Genomic DNA, 12,007 nt, shown 5'->3' with positions numbered 1-12,007 from the left:
TGAACTCATGACTCCAGATTATTAGTCCAGGCCTCTGGATTACTAGTCCAGTAACATAACCACAATGCTACCGTACCATAACCACTATGCTACCTACGGTTCCATGGATGTCGACAACCCCTTGTCCAAGGGACCATTAATCATTTGTGAGCCTAGATGGTAAGTTTCAGTCGGCTATTCAACTATAAAGGGCATCACAACTTAGCAAAATCCTGTCCTCACCTAACATCCACACACTCTTTCCAAAAGAGTTCACTGGAGGGAAGAATCCTGGCTAAAGTTTCTCCTCTCTAGCCAAGGAGCTTTGAGGCCAATTTGGGTTCTAACTACAGCAAAGTCTTATCTATTGGTGAAACTGTTGACATGTTGGATTAGTAGATGGATTAGCCCAAGTACCATAAATCCCAATGATGCAGTGTTATCCCCCTGGTGGGAGAGGTTTGGTGGAGTCTCGAGTTGGCTCCAAGATGACACACTTCACGACGGGAGATTCGAACCAAATTGATCCTTCGACAAATTTGGTAATCTGATATCTGAACCAGGCAGTTCTGCAGTAGTCTAAGAACATAAGAAATAGGAGCAGGAGTAGGCCAAACGGCCCCTCGAGCCTGCTCCGCCATTCAATCAGATCATGGCTGATCTTCGTCCTCAACTCCACTTTCCCGCCCGATCCCCATATCCCTCGATTCCCCTACAGTCCTAAAATCTATCCATCTCAGCCTTGAATATATTCAATGACTCAGCATCCACAGCCCTCTGGTGTGGAGAATTCCGAAGATTCGCAACCCTCTGCGGAAAGAAATTCCTCCTCATCTCAGTCTTGAATGGCTAACCTCTTATCCTGCGACTATGCCCCCTAGTTCTGGACTCTCTAACCAGGAGAAACAATCTCTCAGCATCTACCCTGACAAGCCCTCTCAGACTCATATGTTTCAATGAGATCACCTCTCAATCTTCTAAACTCCAGAGAGAATAGGCCCATTTTACTCAATCTCTCCTCATAGGACAACTCTCCGTCCCAGGAGTTAATCTAGTGAACCTTCGTTGTACCGCCTCAAGGCAAGTATATCCTTCCGTAGATAAGGAGACCAAAACCGTACACAGTACTCCAGGCGAGGTCTCACTAAAGCCCTGTACAACTGTAATAAGACTTCCTTACTCTTGTACTCCAACCTCCTTGCAATAAAGGCCAACATGTCATTTGCTTTCCTAATTGCCTGCTGTTCCTGCATACTAACTTTGTGTTTCTTGTACGAGGACACCCAAATCTCTCTCAACACCAGCATTTAATAGTTTCTCCCTACTTAAAAAATATTCTGTTTTTCTATTCTTTGTACCAAATTGAATAAACTCACATTATACTCCATCTGCCACCTTCTTGCCCACTCACTTAACCTGTCTATTACCCTTTGCAGACTCTTTGTGTCCTGCTCACAGCTTACTTTCCCACCTAACTTTGTATCGTCAGCAAACTTGGATACCAGTCCCTTCATCTAAGTCATTAATGTAGATTGTACAGATCTTGATAGCCTGGGGTGACACTGATGACAGACTAGTCTGTGGCTCATTGATGGAAACTGAAGCGGGGAGACCTGCCACTTGGCTCCAGATAACCCTGCAAGTCAGTGCCCTAATGGGTAAGGCTGTCTTAGCTGGACCAATAGAGGAAAGTTTACCAGTGCTCTGTGCTGGTAAACTCCACAGTTTTAACTGGTTAAACTCCAGCAGTACCACTGTGCACATTTGGGGGTTCTTAATACTGGGCTCATGCTAACTACATCCAAGTTGCCTGGGCTCAATAAGTGTGATGTGTCCCTACTGGGAGATTGTGCACTCTCAGGCAAAAGGGAATCACCTTTGCAGTGGCTCCTCAGCACGGTGAAAGACATCTGAATGCATCACATTACAGGCTGACTATAAAAAATAAATGCAGTGTTATCATTGAGCATTGGTATTTAACATATTTGTGCCCAAGTCAATGAACTTATATTTCGTGCCAATAAATTTCTTGTTTCATATTCTTAAAGTGCAATAACATTGCAGCATCGGTTCTAGGACAGCACAGTATATTGGCCTCCCACCTCTGCTCTCCTCCATTCTTGTATTTCAAAGCAAAGCCATTTTTAATCAGTTGTGGGTGAATCCAGAGGCACTGACTCACTATGAAAAGGTGCGTCTCTGCCACCACTGGAACAAGGCAAGTCATCCAGGCTAAATTCCTAAACGCAGCTGGCAGCAAGAACTGCATGTTTGCCATTGACTGCAGTTTTTAAATGCCTTTAGTTCACCACCTGTAATTGCTTCCACCGCAAGTGACATTACTGTAACTTCACCCGAGTGTCACATAGCTAAAAATGTTCTCTCCAGATACAACCCAAGTTTGGAAGGATAATTCTATAATTGTACCGTTCGACATTTTCAGTTCAAGTAAGTATAGCATGAAAACTCCACCCACCCACCATTATACTTAACTGAAAACCTATTAACTGTAGATGCGGCTGATATGATTAAATAGATTTTGCTCAACTTCCTGTAACTACCATACATTCATCTTCTGTTCCAACTCTCCGTTCCTATTCCAGATCTTATTAATCACAGCCCTCCCTTAATATACAATCACAGCATAAGGTCGTTCTTGCCGTTTTATTAGGAGACATGGGTAGAAAACTGCCGACTTCAGTATTTTAAAGAACAGTAGAAGCAGCACATCAGGGATTCCATTCTCTGCTACATCACGATTTTAATGACAGGCAGATCCTACCTGTTATCTTATTCTCTGAGCCTTAAATACTGCTTGGCACTAACCCACTGAGAATTAAAGCATTGCTTGGTGACCTCGGGAAGGAGAGATGAGAAGCCCGGCAAACTGGAAACTAGATGCCTGAAAAATGGAGTTATCCTCACCCATGCCAATCAATAGTACGACTTTACCCATTGGTTTTTATATTATATATATGGAAGATTGAGCTCAAGAACTGTAAATTCGAGAGGCATCGTTTCCCCAAATAAACTCTGTTTGGTTGGAAGTACTTGATCTTATTTGAAGCATTGAACTTTGAATAAGTGAAACTTTGCTTGTGAGCATATCGTCTTACTGTCATTGACTGAATTCGCGTAAATATAACTAGCTAGTTAACAGTTTGATCATGCTCCTAAATTCGAAGTAGAGTTATCCTCCCTCCCATGAGAGCCCTACCATTGGAAACTCAACTCCTCGCTCCCAGAGCCCCCTAACTGCGTGACAAACTGGCAAACTTCCTAAATAACAATATGTGCCAGAGATTAGAAAGATGACAATATTAACAGATGTGGCCAGAGAAAACACTAGTTTCCAAGTAGTTTGAAAGGAAGGAAACTTAGCCTCAACTAACAGCACAAGGCTGACCACTTCCGACAAGAGAGAGTTTGTCATCTTCTCATCATACATCTCATACGTTCTGCGATCGAAGTATTGGATCCACTCGTGCACCGTAACTGAGCCACCCTGTTGCTGTGAAGAAGGCGGGGGTTGAGGGCATCTAACTTCCATGCCCCCACAAGCTGTCTTTGTTATTGGCCCATATTGCGTAACTGTGCCATTCCTCCAAAAGCCCAGGCAAGAGGCTTCAAATTCTGGTTTAATTAGGATACTGAAAGACTCACACAATTGATTGACAATGGAGCTATCAAATCTGGTCTTGGAATGCCTGAAAGAATTGTCGTGCTCTTTTTCATAGATGACATTGTGTTGTTGGCAGACCCACCTGAAGATCCAATATTTTCCACCGAGGGAAATCAGATCCAAAAAAAAAACTTGCTCCGGTCCTCACTATAAATGACAGGAGGTGTTTTCAGAAAAGCTCCAGAGCAGCAAACAGCAAAAAACTGATGTCCAGGCAAAGTCTCACAAAGGTTCAGATATCTTAACCAAGATGGCATCCTCAATGCAGTATCGACCTGTGATACCAATGTGCTGCATGTGCCCCCAATTATACAGTGGCAGTGTTCTGAGAGGTCGGGGTGGGGGCAGTATTTGGGGGAAACGGCACAGAGACCTTGGCCGTGCCTACCCACCCCCATGGACATATAGCGGGGCAGGAGGGTGATACTTCAGACTGGCAGTTACAATTGAAGACTGGTGCAACATTTTTGGGGCACGATTGCGGCCGTGAACCATACTGTCCCATTATACTTGTTTTAGTGTCCAAAACTGGTGGGTAAAAAGGAGGAAAATCCAGCCCCAACACTGCTAAAAAAAAACTTAAGCAAACTACAGTCTTATTTGAGAAGCAAGAAAAGCCAAGAGCATTATGTCTCATTTGCATCATAGAGACGTTGTGAATAAGTGACACCATTTAAGTCAGTCATTGAGTTCTGCACTTGCACCTGGACAACATCCAGGCTTGGGCTCATAAGTGGCAAGTAACATTCACACCAGACAAGTGCCAGGCAATGACCATCTCCAACAAGAGAGAGTCTAACCACCTCCCCTTGACATTCAATGACATTACCATCACTGAATCAGTCACCATTTACCAGAAACTTAACTGGACCAGCCATATAAATACTGTGGCTACGAGAGCAGGTCAGAGGCTGGGTATTCTGCGGCGAGTGACTCACCTCCTGACTCCCCAAAGCCTTTCCACCATCTACAAAGCACAAGTCAGGAGTGTGATGGAATACTCTCCACTTGCCTGGATGAGTGCAGCTCCAACAACACTCAAGAAGCTCGACACCATCCAGGATAAAGCAGCCCGCTTGATTGGCACCCATCCACCACCCTAAACATTCACTCCCTTCACCACCGGCGCAGTGGCTGCAGTGTGTACCATCCACAGGATGCACTGCAGCAACTCGCCAAGGCTTCTTCAACAGCACCTCCCAAACCCGCGACCTCTACCACCTAGAAGGACAAGAGCAGCAGGCACATGGAAACAGCAACACCTGCACGTTCCTCTCCAAGTCACACACCATCCCGACTTGGAAATATATGGCCGTTCCTTCATCGTCGCTGGGTCAAAATCCTGGAACTCCCTTCCTAACAGCACTGTGGGAAAACCTTCACCACACGGACTGCAGCGGTTCAAGAAGGCAGCTCACCACCACCTTCTCAAGGGCAATTAGGGATGGGCAATAAATGCTGGCCTCGCCAGCAACGCCCACATCCCATGAACAAATAAATTTTAAAAAATGAAAATTTTTTTGCTAAACACTTTCATGAACATGCCATTTCTTTAAATAGTCACGTGTGTGTTGCTCACCAAATCGATCTCTAAATTAAATCTGGTAGCAGCTGCCACAAGCAAATTAGCATTAAAGGGTGTGCATTAGATTCAGGATGAGGGGTCTTTCCACAGGCCAAGGGAGAATGTGTAGAGGACAGGAGGTCCTTTAAAATATTGAACATGAGAAACCAGAGTAGCATAAATCTGAGTGACCTTGGCACTGTAAGCTGTCCGGTTTCTTCAAACCGAGAATCAATACATGACTAGCTCTAAGCTCTCCGTTCTGGTGATTAGAGGACCTGCTGAGAACAATGTCCACTCTGTGCACTGCTAACTCCAATCAGATTCATTGCTTGAAAATAACATGGTTTCTAACAAATTGATTATTGACCTGTAACTAGAATGTTCCCACAAAGAAAAAAAGGGTGGGACTGCCAAATCTAGAACCCCCTGGATGACAAGGAGCACACAGGGTAAGACAAGGCAAAAAAGGGAAGCCTCCCCCAGGCACCAAGAGCTCAATACTGCAGAAAGCCTAGAGGAGTATTGAAAGTGGAGGGGTGAAATTAAAAAGGAAATTAGGAAAGCAAAGAGAGGGCATGAAAAAATACTGGCAAGTAAAATCAAGGAAAAGCCAAAATTTTTTATAAGTACATAAAGAGCAAAAAGATAACTAAGGAAAGAGTAGGGCCTATTAGAGACCAAAAAGGGTAACCTGTGTGTGGAGTTGGAAGGCGTGGGTACGGTTCGTAATGAATACTTTGCTTCTGTCTTCACAAAAGAGGGGGACGATGCAGAGATTGTAGTTAAGGATTACTGTGAAATATTGAATGGGATAAACAGTGAGAGAGAAAGTATTAAGGGTTCGGCATCTTAGAAAGTAGATAAATCGCCAGGCCCGGATGAAATGTATCCCAGGCTGCTTAGAGAAGCAAGGGAGGAAATAGCGGAGGCTCTGACAATCATTTTCTAATCCTCCCTGGCTACAGGCGTGGTGCCGGAGGATTGGAGGACTTCTAATGTTGTACCGTTGTTTAAAAAGGGAGAAAGAGATAGATCGAGTAATTATAGGCCAGTCAGTCTAACCTCGGTGGTGGGCAAATTATTAGAATCGATTCTAAGGGACAGCATAAATTGTCATTTAGAAAGGCATGGGTTAATCAAGGACATTCAGCATGGATTTGTTAAGGCAAGGTCGTGTCTGACAAACTTGATTGAATTTTTTGAGCAGGTAACAAGGAGGGTCAATGAGGGTAACACGTTTGACATAGAATCGCCATCACCATCCCTGGGTATGTCCCGTCTCACCAGAGGTGGCGGTACAGTGATTTACAGTCAGGAGGGAGTGACCCTGGGAGTCCTCAGAAGCACTGAGGGTAGCAAGGGCACAGAATGTACTCTGGGTGCAGGACTTCAATGTCCATCACCAAGAGTGGCTCGGTAGCACCATTACTGACCGAACCCTGAAGGATATAGCTGCCAGACCGAGCCTGCAATAGTTGGTGAGTGAACCAACACGATGGAAAAAGCGACTTGACCTCGTCCTCATCGATCTACCTGTCGCAGATGCATCTGTCCATGACAGTATTGGTAGGTGTGACCACCGCACAGTCCTTGTGGAGACGAAGTCCCATCTTCACACTGAGGACACTATCCAATGCCTTGTGTGGCACTACCACCGTGCTAAATGGGATAGATTGAGAACAGACCTAGCAGCTCAAAACTGGGCATCCATGAGACGCTGTGGGCCATCAGCAGCAGCAGAAATGAATCCAGCACAATCTGTAACTTCATGGCCCGGCATATTCCTCACTCTACCATTACCAACAAGCCAGGGAATTAATGAGGAGTGTAGAAGAGCATGCCAGGAACAGCACCAGGCATACCTAAAAATTGCGTGCCAACCTGGTGAAGCTACAACACAGGACTACATGCATGCTAAACAGTGGAAGCAACATGCTATGGACAGAGCTAAGTGATTCCACAACTAACGGATCAGATCAAAGCTCTGCAGTCCTGCCACATCCAGTTGTGAACAGTGGTGGACAATTAAACAACTAAAGGGAGGAGAAGGCTCTGTAAACCTCCCATTCTCAATGATGGCAGAGTCCAGCACGTGAGCGCAAAAGATAAGGCTGAAGCATTTGCAACCATCTTCAGCCAGAAGTGCCGAGTGGATGATCCATCTCAGCCTCCTCCCGAGATGCCCACCATCACAGAAGCCAGTCTTTAGCCAATATGATTCACTCCACATGGTATTAAGAAACTGCTGAGTGCACTGGATACAACAAAGGCCATGGGCCCCGACAACATCCCGCATGTAGTGCTGAAGACTTGTGCTCCAGAACTAGCTGCGCCTCTAGCCAAACTGTTCCAGTACAGCTACAACACTGGCATCTACCCGACAATGCGGAAAATTGCCCAGGTAAGTCCTGTCCACAAAAAGCAGGACAAATCCAATCTGCCCAATTGCCGCCCCATCAGTCTACTCTCAATCATCGGCAAAGTGATGGAAGGTGTCATCGACAGTGCTGTTAAGCAGCACTTACTCACCAATAACTTGCTCACCGATGCTCAGTTTGGGTTCCGCCAGAACCACTCGGTTCCAGACTTCATTACAGCCTTGGTCCAAACATGGACAAAAGAGCTGAATTCCAGAGGTGAGGTGAGAGTGACTGCCCTTGACATCAAGGCAGCATTTGAGCGAGTGTGGCACCAAGGAGCCCTAGTAAATTTGAAATCAATGGGAGTCAGGGTGAAAACTCTCCAGTGGCTGGAGTCATACCAAGCACAAAGGAGGATGGTGGTGGTTGGTGGAAGCCAATCATCTCAGTCCCAGGACATTGCTGCAGGAATTCCTCAGGGCAGTGTCCTAGGCCCAACCATCTTCAGCTGCTTCATCAATGACCTTCCCTCCATCATAAAGTCAGAAATGGTGGTGGTAACTGATGATTGCACAGTGTTCAGTTCCATTCGCAACCTCTCAGATAATGAAGTAGTCCGTGCCCGCATGCAGCAAGACCTGGACAACATCCAGGCTTGGGCTGATAAGTGGCAAGTAACATTTGCGCCAGACAAGTGCCAGGCAATGACCATCTCCAACAAGAGAGAGTCTAACCACCTACCCTTGACATTCAATGGCAATACCATCACCGAATCCCCCACCATCAACATCCTGGGGGTCACCACTGACCAGAAACTTAACTGGGCCAGCCACAATTACTGTGGCTACAAGAGCAGGTCAGAGGCTGGGTATTCTGCGATGAGTGACTCACCTTCTGACTCCCCATAGCCTTTCCACCATCTACAAGGCACAAGTCAGGAGTGTGATGGAATACTCTCCACTTGTCTGGATGAGTGCAGCTCCAACAATCGAAGCTCGACACCATCCAGGACAAAACTGCCCGCTTGATTGGCACCCCATCCACCACCCGAAACATTCACTCCCTTCATCACCGGCACACCGTGGCTGCAGTGTGTACCATCTACAGGATGCACTACAGCACCTCCCAAACCAGTGACCTCTACCACCAAGGGCAGCAGGCACATGGGAACAACACCACCTGCACGTTCCCCTCCAAGTCACACACTATCCCGACTTGGAAATATATCACCATTCCTTCATCGTCGCTGGGTCAAAATCCTGGAACTCCCTACCTAACTGCACTATGGGAGAACCTTCACCATACGGACTGCAGCAGTTCAAGGCGGCAGCTCACCACACCTTCTCAAGGGCAAATAAGGATGGGCAACAAATGCTGGCCTTGCCAGCGACACCCACATCCCATGAACGAATACAAAAAAAGGCTTTTGACAAGTTTCCACATGGCAGACTAGTCAAAATAGTAAAAGTCCATGGGATCCAAGGGAAAGTGGCTAGTTGGATCCAAAATTGGCTCAGTGGCAGGAAGCAAAGGGTAATGGTTGATGGGTGTTTTTGCAACTGGAAGGTTGTTTCCAGTGGAGTCCCGCAAGGCTCAGTACTAGGTCCCTTGCTTTTTGTGGTACATATTAGTGATTTGGACTTGAATGTGGGGGGCTTGATCAAGAAGTTTGCAAATGATACAAGAATTGACCGTGTGGCGGTCAGCTGTAGACTGCAGGATGATATCAATGGACTGGTCAGGTGGGCTGAAAAGTGGCAAATTGAATTCAATCCAGAGAAGTGTGAGGTAATATATTTGGGGAGGGCAAACTAGATAAGGGAGTACACAATAAATGGGAGGATACTGAGAGGTTTCAAGGAACAAAGGGACCTTGGAGTGGATGTCCACAAATCCCTGAAGGTAGCAGGACAGGTAGATGAGGTGGTTAAAAAGGCATACGGAATACTTTCCTTTATTAGCTGAGGCACAGAATATAAGAGCAGGGAGGTTATGCTAGAACTGTATAAAACATTGATTGGGCCACAGCTTGAGTACTGCGTACAGTTCTGGTCACCACATTACAGGAAAGATATGACTGTCCTAGAAAGGGTGCAGAGAAGATTTACGAGGATGTTGCCAGGGCTGGAGAATTTTTGCTGTGAGAAAAAATTGGATAGGCTGGGGTTGTTTTCTTTGGAACAAAGGAGGCTATGGGGAGATTTAATTGAGGTATATAAAATTATGACGGGACTAGATAGAGTGGAAAGGGAGGACACTATTTCCCATAGCAGAGGGGTCAGTGGCCAGGGAGCATAGATTTAAAGTAATTGGTCGAAGGATTAGAGGAGAGCTGAGGAGAATTTTTTTCACCCAGAGGGTGGTGGGGGTCTGGAACTCACTGCCTGAAAGGGTGGTAGAGGCAGAAACCCTCATCGCATTTAAAAAGTACTTGGATGTGCACTTAAAGTGCCATAACCTACAGGGCTACGGACCAATTGCTGGAAAGTGGGATTAAGCTGAAGAGCTCTTTTTCAGCCAGCTTGGGTTGAATGGCCTCCTTCTGTGCCGTAGCTGTCTATGATTCTATAAATAAAGGGAGGTATCTGTCACTTAGCAGTGCATCTCAGTCATCGCTTATCATTGTGTTTCATGCTATCTGGGGAATAGCCTACAGAGCTAGCACTTTTAAAGCACGAGACACATGGACCACGAATAACTGAGACACACTAGTGTGGCCCGTTATAACCAGAGCTGTCAAAATTATGCCAATCCTAGGTGGGAGGTTTTCAGTCACAAGCTGCATATCTGAGGCGTCAACAAGTTAGACTTGTCAAGGACCCAGGCAACAGTCATGTGGCTTTTGTGTATTTTCTTTTCCTATCTCACTCTCTTTTCCCTAGATTTTTTTTCTTTGCAACCAACCAACAAAAAAAAATCATCAGCTTGTTTCAATCACCTGAGGGGGTCAGAAAGGAATTTTCCACAATATTTTTCCACTTATTGGCCCTGAGTTTTTCTCTTTTTTTGCCTCTCCCAGAAGATTACATGGCTGGGAGGGAGGGAGGGAATGGGGGGCGGGGGGGGAGGAGAGATGGTAAGGAGGTGTCTGGTCGTGATGCTTCAGCCATCATGAGTGTTGGGCAGGCTTGATGGACCAGCTGGTCTTTTCCTAACTGAACTTTTTTAAAAATAGATTTGCAAGTGTTTTTACTAACTAGACAGCAACACTGAAGGTGGTACAGAAGCAGTAAAAGCTTCCGATTAAATCTATGCCCCTTATAGTTTAGTGGGGACTTTCACAATCACTGTGAATATTTGTAAAGCTTCAATTGTGGGGACTACCAGCACATAGGAGATCACAGGCTACCATGTGAAACTCCCACCAAATGTGCCAACAGTTGGTAGGCCTGCTAATTATTGGGGAATTCGCTCTGCCCTTGAAAATGGTAATTATGTGGAATGTACAGCACAGAAACAGGCCATTCAGCCCAACAGGCCTCTGCTGGTGTTTATGCGCCACACAAACCTCCTTCCACCCTTCCTCATTTAACCCCAACATATCCTTCTATTCCTTTCTCTCTCGTGTTTATCTAGCTTCCCCTTAAATGCATCTAAAACCTAAATCTGTCTAAATCCTCTAAACATGGTCTGAGCTCAAAAAAAATTAAGCTTTTCTCTTCCTCCTGACATTTCCAATATCATCTCTCACTGACAATTCATCCCACCATGTTAGGCAATTTGCTCAGATTCTAATATATTCTGCTGGATGCTTTGTAGTGTTTACTCATTCATAGTGGCTAGGATTATAGCACTCCAATGCAGCACCACTGTTCCTGGAATATCTGTATTCACAGATCTTTCCCCCCAAAGCTTTGGAAAATAGTCTCCCAAGGCTGGTAACCCAGGTCTTTATTTAAAGCATGCAAGATTCTGACTCCCAAGGTGAAAGTTGAGACCAAAAATCAGGGACATAAGTGCTGAGGTGAACCACTTCCCTATTTCAAGCACCCAGAGTCACCATTGAGGACTCGGTCAGGAATACACATGCTCTGCTCCAGCAGTGTGCTTTAACCCCAACTCAGAAGAACATCCCAACAGTACCTTTTCCTACCAACCATCCAATGGCCCTTCCTGGTGCTAATTTTAGTGCTGTGGTCTTGCACCCTCAAGACGCTGGGTTAGACTGCCCAAACCTTTGCTATGTGGGACCCTTGCAGTCAGCAGGAAGAAGAGACTTTCATCCCATATGTCTGCCATTTTGTTTATTTTTAAGATCTGTGATGCAAATAGAAGCATTTAAACAGCAGTAATCCTGTGTTCTTTAAATCAAATATAATCCTTTCTTTGTTCAGTCTCAGAAGAGTCTTTGCAATTTTTTGTTGATGGCCAAGAACAAATCACAATTACAAAAATAATACACTTGTCATATGTCTTAAT

General features: G+C 45.4%; 1 protein-coding gene across 4 annotated transcripts in view; it reads right to left on the bottom strand.

Annotated features, from left to right (window-relative positions):
* The window catches only part of hip1 (huntingtin interacting protein 1), a 228,191-nt gene that overhangs the window by 124,594 nt on the left and 91,590 nt on the right, over positions 1-12,007 (bottom strand). The window contains exon 1 of one of the 4 annotated variants that reach the window (XM_068008052.1): positions 1,856-1,874. The exons of the other annotated variants lie outside the window; for them this stretch is intronic. The gene's annotated coding sequence lies outside the window, so the exon portion shown is untranslated. Of the gene's footprint in view, positions 1-1,855; positions 1,875-12,007 lie in introns of those variants that run through there. 4 annotated transcript variants of the gene reach the window in all.

This window comes from Heptranchias perlo, chromosome 28 (genome assembly GCF_035084215.1).
Source record: "Heptranchias perlo isolate sHepPer1 chromosome 28, sHepPer1.hap1, whole genome shotgun sequence".
Classification (NCBI taxonomy): domain Eukaryota; kingdom Metazoa; phylum Chordata; class Chondrichthyes; order Hexanchiformes; family Hexanchidae; genus Heptranchias; species Heptranchias perlo.
This window is presented reverse-complemented; position numbering and strand designations above follow the sequence as displayed.